Source organism: Monodon monoceros, unplaced genomic scaffold, assembly GCF_005190385.1.
Source record: "Monodon monoceros isolate NGI ecotype Baffin Bay Population unplaced genomic scaffold, NGI_Narwhal_1 Super_Scaffold_11, whole genome shotgun sequence".
NCBI classification, from domain to species: Eukaryota; Metazoa; Chordata; class Mammalia; order Artiodactyla; family Monodontidae; genus Monodon; species Monodon monoceros.
This window is the reverse complement of record NW_021703767.1, coordinates 111,394,285-111,404,307: the sequence shown is the minus strand read 5'-3', so window position 1 is coordinate 111,404,307 and position 10,023 is coordinate 111,394,285.

The window sequence follows — 10,023 nt, the reverse complement described above, 5'->3', positions numbered from 1 at the left end:
AAAACAAATATAGTAGCTTCCTTGCACATTAGTGGAGCAAGCCCCCTGAATCTGTGCCTAATTGTTACTGCTTAAGGTGTTCAGTTTCCATTGGCCTTGATACTCTGATTCTATTTTTGACAGCTCTCATTCCTCTGCATTTAAAAAAAATTTTTTTGGCCGCTTAGCATGTGGGATCTTAGTTACCTGACCAGGGATCAAACCTGCACCCCCTGCACTGGAAGCACAGAGTCTTAACTACTGGACCACCAGGAAGTCCCAGCTCTCACTTCTCTGAGTTAGCTCGTGGGGGTTTAGTCTGATTAAACCAATCCACAAAGCACCTGTAATCGCCAACTGTTAATATCACTGGCTTGTCTAACCCACCAGCTATCAGCATGATTAAGATGTTTAAAATAGAAGAAATAAAGACTAAAAATTATCTTGTACCATCTACTGTATTATTTCACAACAAACCTAACTTGGAAAAAAAGGCCAATTTTAGAAGTTGCTTCTTTTTTTTAATACATTTAACTAGTTTACCAAAGTTAATACATTTAACTAGTTTACCAAAGGAAAGCTTAAGAAGCTGTAGAAAAACATATGAATATTTTAACTAAAATTGTTTTTATTTTTATTATGTAGGTCTCTACCCCTTGTTCCTGGCACAGAACTCCTAACACCCTTTTAATTTCTTGTGAGATAAGAACTCTAGAGTATCTCTTGTTCTAATATTTGTCTTTGACCCCTTTCTTGACACAGGGCTCCCAAAACCCTTGTAAATCCGAAGTGATAAGAGCCCTAGGAGAATTTTTTATTCTGCTGAGCTGACTCTGGGTGGGCTCCTGGATGGGGGCTGGTCACCAGAAAGACCAAACCATGATTAGAAGCTTGGAATATTCATCCCCACCCCCATCTTCCAGATAGAGGAGAGAAGCTGGAAATGGCATTAATAGTTGACTGTGCTTACATGAATAAGCCTCCATAAAATCCCAATTGCACAGGGTTTGGAGAGCTTCCAGGTTGGTGAATACATCCACACCAGAAGGGTGATGTACCCTAGCTCCATGCGGATAGAAGCGCCTGTGCCTGGGACCATCTGAGACCTCACCCCATGTTTCTCTTCATCTGGCTGATCATCTGTATTCTTTATCATATCTTTAATAAACTGGTAAATGTAAGTAGTGTTTCCTTGAGTTCTGTGAGCAGCTCTAGAAAATTAATTGAACCTGAGGAGTGGGTCATGGGAACCTTCAATTTATAGCCAAGTTGGACAGAAGTTGTGGGTACCTGGGGACCTATAGATACTACTTGTGATTGGTATCTGAAACAAGGTGGGAACAGTTTTGAGACACTGAGTCCTTAACCTGTGGGATCTGACACTATCTCCAGGTAGATAGTGTTAGAATTGAGTTAAACTGTAGGACACCCAGCTGGTGTCACAGAGGACTGCTTGTGTGGGGAAAAGCCTCCACACATTTGGTTGACCATAAGTATTAGAAGTGAAGTGTTCCCTGTGACTGTAAAGGAGACACACAGGAAAGAAAGACATAGAAGGAAAGAACAACTGGGTTGCTTTCCATTAAAAGGTGATTTGTGCCATTCTACCACCCCATATTTAAATTTTTAAAATAATGCTTATACTTACAATAACCACTGCATTTATACTAAAAGTTAACAAACATAGTAAATGTGGTTACATTTTAGTTCTGAATTCACTCTTTATACAATCTTATCATTGGAAGAAGTTGAAGAAAGGTGTGATTCATAAGTTTCATTACATGTGTATTTGCTGTGAGGAACACTGAGAGATGATTTTCCCTTTTGGCTGTTTAGCCAACTTAATACATGTGCAAGTGCTTTTAGGATAATGCCACAATGGACATACATCTTTTAGGCTGCCATCTTGGGAGAAACACTCAGTTCACTGTTTTGAGGGAGAGAAATAGATTTGAAATTCTTTTTACTCCATGTTTAGAAGTCCTGCTACAATTTTTAAAAATCTTTCTTTCTCTAAGTCATTGTTTGTGTTATAGTTTCAACAGTGTCTCACTGACTTTGGCCATCGGTGAAATAAAAGATTCTTTCAAGGAACTGGCTAACGAAACAAAGAATACTGGTAATAATGTTTTGGTTCATTTTGTCATAACAAAGATTTCATTTATACTTTTCACTGATTGCCTCCTTAAAATCCATGCAAAAAGAGGTCAAGTGATCCTATTTATTTTGATGAAATCTGTAACTAAAATGTCAGCTGTATCACTGAATGGTCATATTTGGTTGGGTTTGGGTCTTGGAATACAAAGAAAGGCACCTGTCCTAAAACCATTGGAAAATGTCAGAAAATATTTTTAAAGGCAAACAAAATGACATAGCCTGCTTCCTCTACAACCAGGTATGGATGAGAACTCAGAGCCTGCATACTGCCCCAAGGGAGTTTCCCTCCACACCTGCCGAGGTAAAGATGCAGAGCTTGGGTGTTAAGACCAAAACAAGGCTGATTCTTTGCCTTGATTGCTGCCTGTGGGGAAAGAAAAAGTTCAAGGCCTAATCATTCTCCCTTTAAAAATGTAAATTAGAACGTGAACCCCACCCCCTTACCTTATTAGAAAACAAACCCAAGTCCCCCTTGCTTTGCCCCCTCTCAGGCTTCCTGTCCTACATCCCCCCCACCTCCCCCACCCCCCCACCTCCCCCACCCCCCCACCCCCAGCTCTCACTGGTTCCTACCACGCTCAAGCACCCCACGCTTGTTCCTGTCTCAGTGACTTTGCGATTGCTCTATCCTGTACCTGGAATTCTTTTCCTCAGATACAGCCACTCAGTTTGCTCCCTCAGTTCCCTCAGTTTTCTGTTCATGTCACCTTTTAAGAGAGGTCTTGTTGGAATAGACAGTTTAAAACAGAATCTTCTCTCCTCCCATCACTTTATTAAGTTTCCTTGTATTATTTTTCTTTATACACCTTAATCACCACCTCCTTGCATATGATGCATTATTTGTTTGTTGTCTCTCTGCCCTTACCAGAATTGAAACAAAGTGGGGACATTGGCTTTACAATGTTTTTCCCAGAACTATGTCCCTAGCACATAGTAGGACCTCGAAAGTTGTTAAATGAATTGTTAAATGAAATCAGCAAGCTTTATTTTCCTTTTTACCTCAAACATCCAAAGTGAGCAACAGAATGGCTTTATTGCTTCAATAAGCAGGAAATAGAAAGGATAGAAAGGTCAGTGAGTGGAAAATTTCAGAGAGCACTTCAGAAAGAAGAGACTGAAGACACAACCCATGATTTGGGTTAGCCTGAGAAGTTGTGAGTCTGAAGTTACGCTCTGATCACTACATTACTTTTCAACCTGACCCAGCATTTTTCATTTACTTCTATGTCTTCTATTTACTTCATGTTTCCTCTTCTGAAAAGATTTAGGCTGTATAATCATGAAGTTAAACTGATACCACCTCCTTCTTAAAAGGAAAGAGAACAACTAATGTGCTATGATTAGTGCTAGAAACTTTTATTTAGAAATTATTTTTGTGGACTCATTTTTAATATAGCTTCTATATAATGGCTTTTAACTTTCAATATAGAACATGCTTAAAGGGATACATCTAGAACAATCTGATCTGACACTTGGGACTTTCTAGCATTCATATTTTTGTTCAGGAAAAAGGAACGACGAGTCTGCTAAGAATGAGAATGTGAAAGAATGTGGTGATGGCACACTCCTATTCATTTCAACATCTCTGAAAATCATGCTTCCTTTATTATTATTATTTTTTTGTGTGAAGCCAAAAATATGCCTACCATTATAAGTAACTTATGATCCATATCTGGCATGCTTTTACGAATAAGAAAGCTATGTTCTGACTTGCTTTTCTATTTTCATTGTGCTGAACTTAGCGTTTTTAATCTTCCTTTATAGAAGCAGAGAGGGAGAGAGAGAGAGAGAAAGAGAGAGGTCTTTTGCAGTACTAGAATAGATTTACAATTTTAGAATTTTTACCCTTAAAGCCAAGGTGTGTATGTCTATGTCTATGTCTATATCTATATCTATATCTATATAATAAATTAGCTTCCTTATAAAATACTATGTGTATTTCATGTTTAAGCATGTTCTTTCTCCATAACATTTTATATACATGATCTTAAATGTATAAGTTGTCAGGAGCTTAGGTAAGAAGTAACAAATAATTTACATTTTTTCTTCCTCAGAGTTAACCTAATGGCACAGACATATATCTTAATTCCCATAACTTAAACTCCATATATCTGTTCAATAAGACCTGCCCAATTTGATTCACAGTATTGCATTTTGAGGTATCATGGTTGAAATGAGTTTTTATTTCCATAGTGATTCCTGACCATGAGGGCAGCTAAGGGCAAAATTTAATTTCTGATTTCTCTAGAAGGGATGATAACAAGCAAGTGAATTGTAATTGAATTCTGAACATGAACAAAACACGAAAGATAAATTGAGTTTGCAGATGTGCACAAATGCATTATGTTTAGAGTTCAATGCTATTTTGTTTTCTTTCTAAATGAGAAAATTACATCCTTTGAATTTTTCAAGATGTGGATGTGTTGGTAATGTCCTGGCCACTTCTGTCTGCAAATAAATTTTTATTGCTCAACTTGTCTTTTCTGTAAGGAAATTATTTATCTTTAGAACCAAATTATTTCACTATAGCCTGAAAACACATTGGATATTTGGTGATCCTACTTGGGTGCTGCTATGCTAATTGAATATTTTTCTTATTATTGCCAAACTCAGTCATTTTGGGGGATAAACTTAAAATATGTATCTATTAAGTGCTAAAACATAAAAAAAATCAAACCTAGCCCCTGACTTTGAATTTTTTCTAATTAAAAAAAAAGAAATGTCCTTAGTTATTATGATTTTTTTTTTTTTTTTTTTGCGGTACGCAGGCCTCTCACTGTTGTGGCCTCTCCCGTTGCGGAGCACAGGCTCCGGACGCGCAGGCTCAGCGGCCATGGCTCACGGGCCCAGCCGCTCCGCAGCATGTGGGATCTTCCCAGGCCGGGGCACGAACCCGTGTCCCCTGCATCGGCAGGCGGACTCTCAACCACTGCGCCACCAGGGAAGCCCTATTATGATTTTTTAAAAATCAAGTTCTTGAGTGGAATTAAGTGTATTTTAAAATAATAATAGAGTGAGAAGATTTATAGGTTGCACATTAAATAATTAACGTATTAAATTAATTAAATCTAGCAACCTTCATCACCTAACCATCTTAAGTAACTTTCCTCTTGCCAAAACAAGAGAAAGTTATTCCATTTAATGCTCAAATTTTTCTACAGAGAAGTTTCTTCTAGGGAAGAAAACAGTATATAGATAATATGCCCTAGTGCATTTAATAATCAGTTCTAACAGCTGAATTCTCTTTCCAGTTGTTAAGATATGTTTCATCAATTTTACTTCAAAATATTTATCATAATATTAATAGATACAATCTACTGAGCATTCATTGTACAGGAGACATGACCAATATATCCTGAAAGGTATGTGCTATTATATTTCCACTTAATAGAGAATAAAGCTAAACTTAAAAATCAAAAACATAGAGTTGGTAAGAGAAGTAAGCAGAGTTTTAACACCAATCTGTCTTACTATAAGCCTATGCTTATAACTGCTTGTTATTTATTACATAGGGAAGGTATGTGTATCGATCCCTTACTTAGTAGCACCTGTTATGTAGAGCGGAATGCATGTTATTTATTCCTCACCATAGTGCTACCTAAGATGAGCATTTGTTCCACAAATCTGAATTCTCCTCTCACACTAGGTATATAACCTTGGGAAACACAGGTAACCGCTTCATGATTCCCTCACCAATGATATAGTCTCCACTCATTAAACAAAATATCTAACAGACTCCCCGGCAGTGACTGCCATTGCCTATAACACTCTTCTCCACAATCCAGCCCGTATGTCTTTTGCAGATTGTCTGCTGAGAAGGCAACATAATTGACAGTTAGATCTTTCCCCCTACCCCAGTGTCAGACCCTGATTTTGGTAAAGCCCACCCTCTTAACCCATAGACTCTGGAGAATATTTACATGGATCCTTCCTCTAAAAAGGTTTCAGATGCTTGGTCAAGATCATTTCCAAGTTAACCTCCAGCTTTGTTTTTGGTTTGATGCTTGATTGTCTATAGAAGCACAGTTGCTTTCACTGAGGCAGTTTATATTTGAAATGGATGTTGGTATAGTAACATCTTGTTAAAGAGGTATCCTTCTGTGAGGACTTCATTTAGCCCCAGCTGAAGAAACAAAATGAAGGAATAGGATGAAGAAATTCTCAAAGCTCAACATCCCTAAAGGCAAATGTACAGAAATATCTGTTAAGCCAAATCACAAGAGATTTATTCATGCTCAATAGCTTTGCTTTCTTTTTCTGCTTCTCTGAGGTAGAAGACATGATTCAGCAGAGCCAGGAATAGGGAACTTAAAGGGAACTTAAAGTATAGAGTTCATCTTGCTCTTCTCAGAGAAAGTCTCCCTATGGTACAGGAAGAAGGATGAGGTGAAGAGGAAAAGCCAAGAGAAACATCCACAATTGATCTTAATGTCTGGCTGCATGGAATGCTAGAAATATTTCTGGGAATATCTGCCCAGATGCAAGAGAGGACGTAAGAGGAAAGAAGTTAAAAATGGAATGAAAGGCAGACAAAAAATGAAACTATGACAAAAGTGTTAGAAATTACAGGGATTATGAAAGCCTAAGAGATGTTACAGTTGGTTAAATGGGGGTTATGTTTTCCTCTTAGGAGGCAAGGAATAAAATGAGTGAAGTTAGAAATGGAGTCCATGAGTCCACTAGCAATAGTTATAAACATGGAAAAGTAATGCTTATGAATCTGGGGGTGAGAGAAGGTGGAGAAGACAGGGCAAACTGTCCTTATTCTTCAAATAATGTTACTGAGGCATTGCTGCCACCTGGTGGCCAACAGCAACTTTAATTCTAGCGACTTCCTGTTTCAGGGAGAGGGTTCAAATACTTTTTTTAAAAAGACATGAAAAAATAGAGTCACTGCCATTCCTGCCCCTCCGACCTCTAGGCTGTGTTTTTTCCCAAGGTTCCCCCACTTGCAGGAGCCTGTGCTTCTCTCAGTGGGTACTTATCTCTTAGAGATAAGAGCAGAAGATCACTTCTAAAAGATTGTATTTTGCACTTTTAGTTATGTATCATAGTATTTTTCCTGTTTAGATGGATTAGCTCATCTTTAATTTGCATATTTGATTGGCTCCCCTATATGAAAAGATAAGCACTCGATTTTTCTTGTAAGATTTTCAATAACCACTTGGCAACATTTCACTTTTTAACTTCACAGCATGATTTGACGAGATGTTTTCTCACAACTGCTCTGTGCTAAAAGGGTCAGCAAGTGACTCTACAGTCCCAAGCTCTGGAGAAAGTGTACATTGAGAGGGACGGAAAGAGGATGTAGAGAAAAAATGCAAAAGAGACCTTTTTGCAGCTTAGATCTTTGTTGACTTGGCCTCAAAGCCCTGGAACTCGATACCACTGTGGATTTACAGAGCTACTGATTATATTTATAATGAGTTGTCCCTTTAGTTTTTTCCACCATTGTTAATTGTATTGCAGAAAGTCTGCCTTCCCAGTGTTATTGGGTAAGATCACCATGTTTAGTGAAATAATCTCAAAATCACCAACCCTATGCTTTTGCCTTAAAACAATAGGAGGCAGATCTACAGACCTAGAACTAGACTACTGTAGTCACAGGTTCTGAATTCACACTCATTTCTTTTCCTCCCTGATAACTGGCTCATCCAATTAATTCATAATGACGGTGTCTGCCTCCTGAACTCTGATAATGTAACACAATCATAGCATAAGCAAATGTAAAATAGATGTGAGTTTTTCATGTAACCCTTTAATTTCTTCTGTCAGAAATGTCCTCATTTCTTTTTTTTTTTTACATTTTAATAGCTCTATTTAAAGAGTTCTTCATGGGTCCCCTTTTCCCCCTTAATAGATGGAAGAAGTGTGTAACTGTCAAGAGGAAGGAAAAGTGTAGATGTACGGGATGAGGCTCTCATCGGCATATTCCTGATTGAAGTTGGTTCTACCAGTAACATCATATTGCTGATCCAGATACTGCAAGTGTCTTCCATTAGCAATTCAAGTACAGGAGGAGCCCCAAAGGGGTAACAATATGAATGCATTTGGGGTAGGTAAGATTTCCAAATAGAAGAAAAGTAGTGCTGAATCAGACACAAAGAGTTTGAATATTTTACTCTTCTGCTTTCTCACCTTATCTAGTCCTTCTTTAGTGTAAGGGAGGCCTGCAAATCAGTTAGCCATATATTACCTTCACAAATTTGTTTTTTATGTCTGCTCTGATTTATTTAATATTTTTCTTTAAATTCACTTTTTTACTTAGCCATTTTCTAAGCAATATAATGCATGAAATGACAATTTTGGTGTTAATTTTTATAATTCTTATTCAAATAAACACATAACTATTAAAGTAAAAATAAAAAGCTACCACTCAAAAGCCAAAACCTGGAAGTTGCAGGGAAAAAAATAAAAATAGTAGTTTTCCACAACATTCTAGGTATCTGTCTCTCTTCTCTCTCTTTCTCTCTCTCTCTATTTCTCACTCACTTTCTCTCTCCCATACACACATAATGCCAATCTACCATTGGAAATATATTGCTCTAAAAATTTAGGAAGAAAATTGAAAGAAGGGGGAATGTGAAAAATATAATACTTTAAAGAGTTCAAAGCACATTCACATATAAACTCCCATTTCTGGCCATAATGGAATAACAAGGACCAGACTCAACCTCTTGCACAGAAAACTGGATGAAATACATAAAATAACTATTTTTAGACTTTACATAACAGATAATCCAGCATTATGATCCTTAAGAGAAGGAAAAAATTGATATGAGCCTTACAATCTCCCTAGGTTCCCGCCTGGAGGCAATTTCTGTACACTGTCCATACCAAGGGGAAACCCAAACAGAGTTCAATGGTCTTAGGGAGTTAGGATCCAGAAATGGAAGTTCAGAGATGCTGAGGTGACTGAAAGTTGCAGGGCAGAGTTACAGAAAGCATAGAGCTATGAAAAACAAAACAGAACAAAACAGCTACAAATATCTGTATTGAAATCACTTTGAGTCTTGGTTGAACAGGGGTCAGTGCTTATGAGAACAAAACTCTACTATGTCAGGCAAAGAGCAGTCTGGGAGCTGTAAGCCTAATAATTCCTAGAGCTCACAAAAGTCAGAATGTCCCCTGAGAACCAACTAATCAGGCTGAAGGGTCCTCAGTCATCACTCGGGGGCATTCAGTGGCGATCCCAAAGGGTCATACCTTAGTAATAGAGCTAAATTATCTCTGGAGGGAAAGCTACTCAAAATCCTCCCTAACAAGTCTAAAAAGCAAGACTCAAAGTGATTAAACTGATCTGCAACTTAATTGTCGGCCAAAATACTATTTAAAAAAGACAAGAAAATCCAACCATTCAACAAGGTAGGATCACAGCGTCCAACATCTAATCAAAAATAATTGGGGCTTCCCTGGTGGCGCAGGGGTTGGGAGTCCGCCTGCCGATGCAGGGGACACGGGTTCGTGCCCCGGTCCGGGAAGATCCAACATGCCGCGGAGCGGCTGGGCCCGTGAGCCATGGCCGCTGAGCCTGCGCGTCCGGAGCCTGTGCTCCGCAACGGGAGAGGCCACAACAGTGAGAGGCCCGCGTACCGCAAAAAAAAAAAAAAAAAAAAAAAAACTGGACATTACAAGCAGGCAAATGTGACCCATAACTATGAAAAAAGTTAAAAGAGAATATAAGCATAATGAGGAAAGAAGTTCAAAATATAAAAAATAGACCACTGGCAACTTCACACACACATTTTCTTTGACCCTTACACCAATCAATTAAAGTATAGCACAGTTTTATTTAACCTCATTTTATAGATGAGAAAATGAAGTCACAGATATAGTAAATGAATTGGCCAAAGGACAAAGGCCCAATAATTTTTTAACTCAAACTAG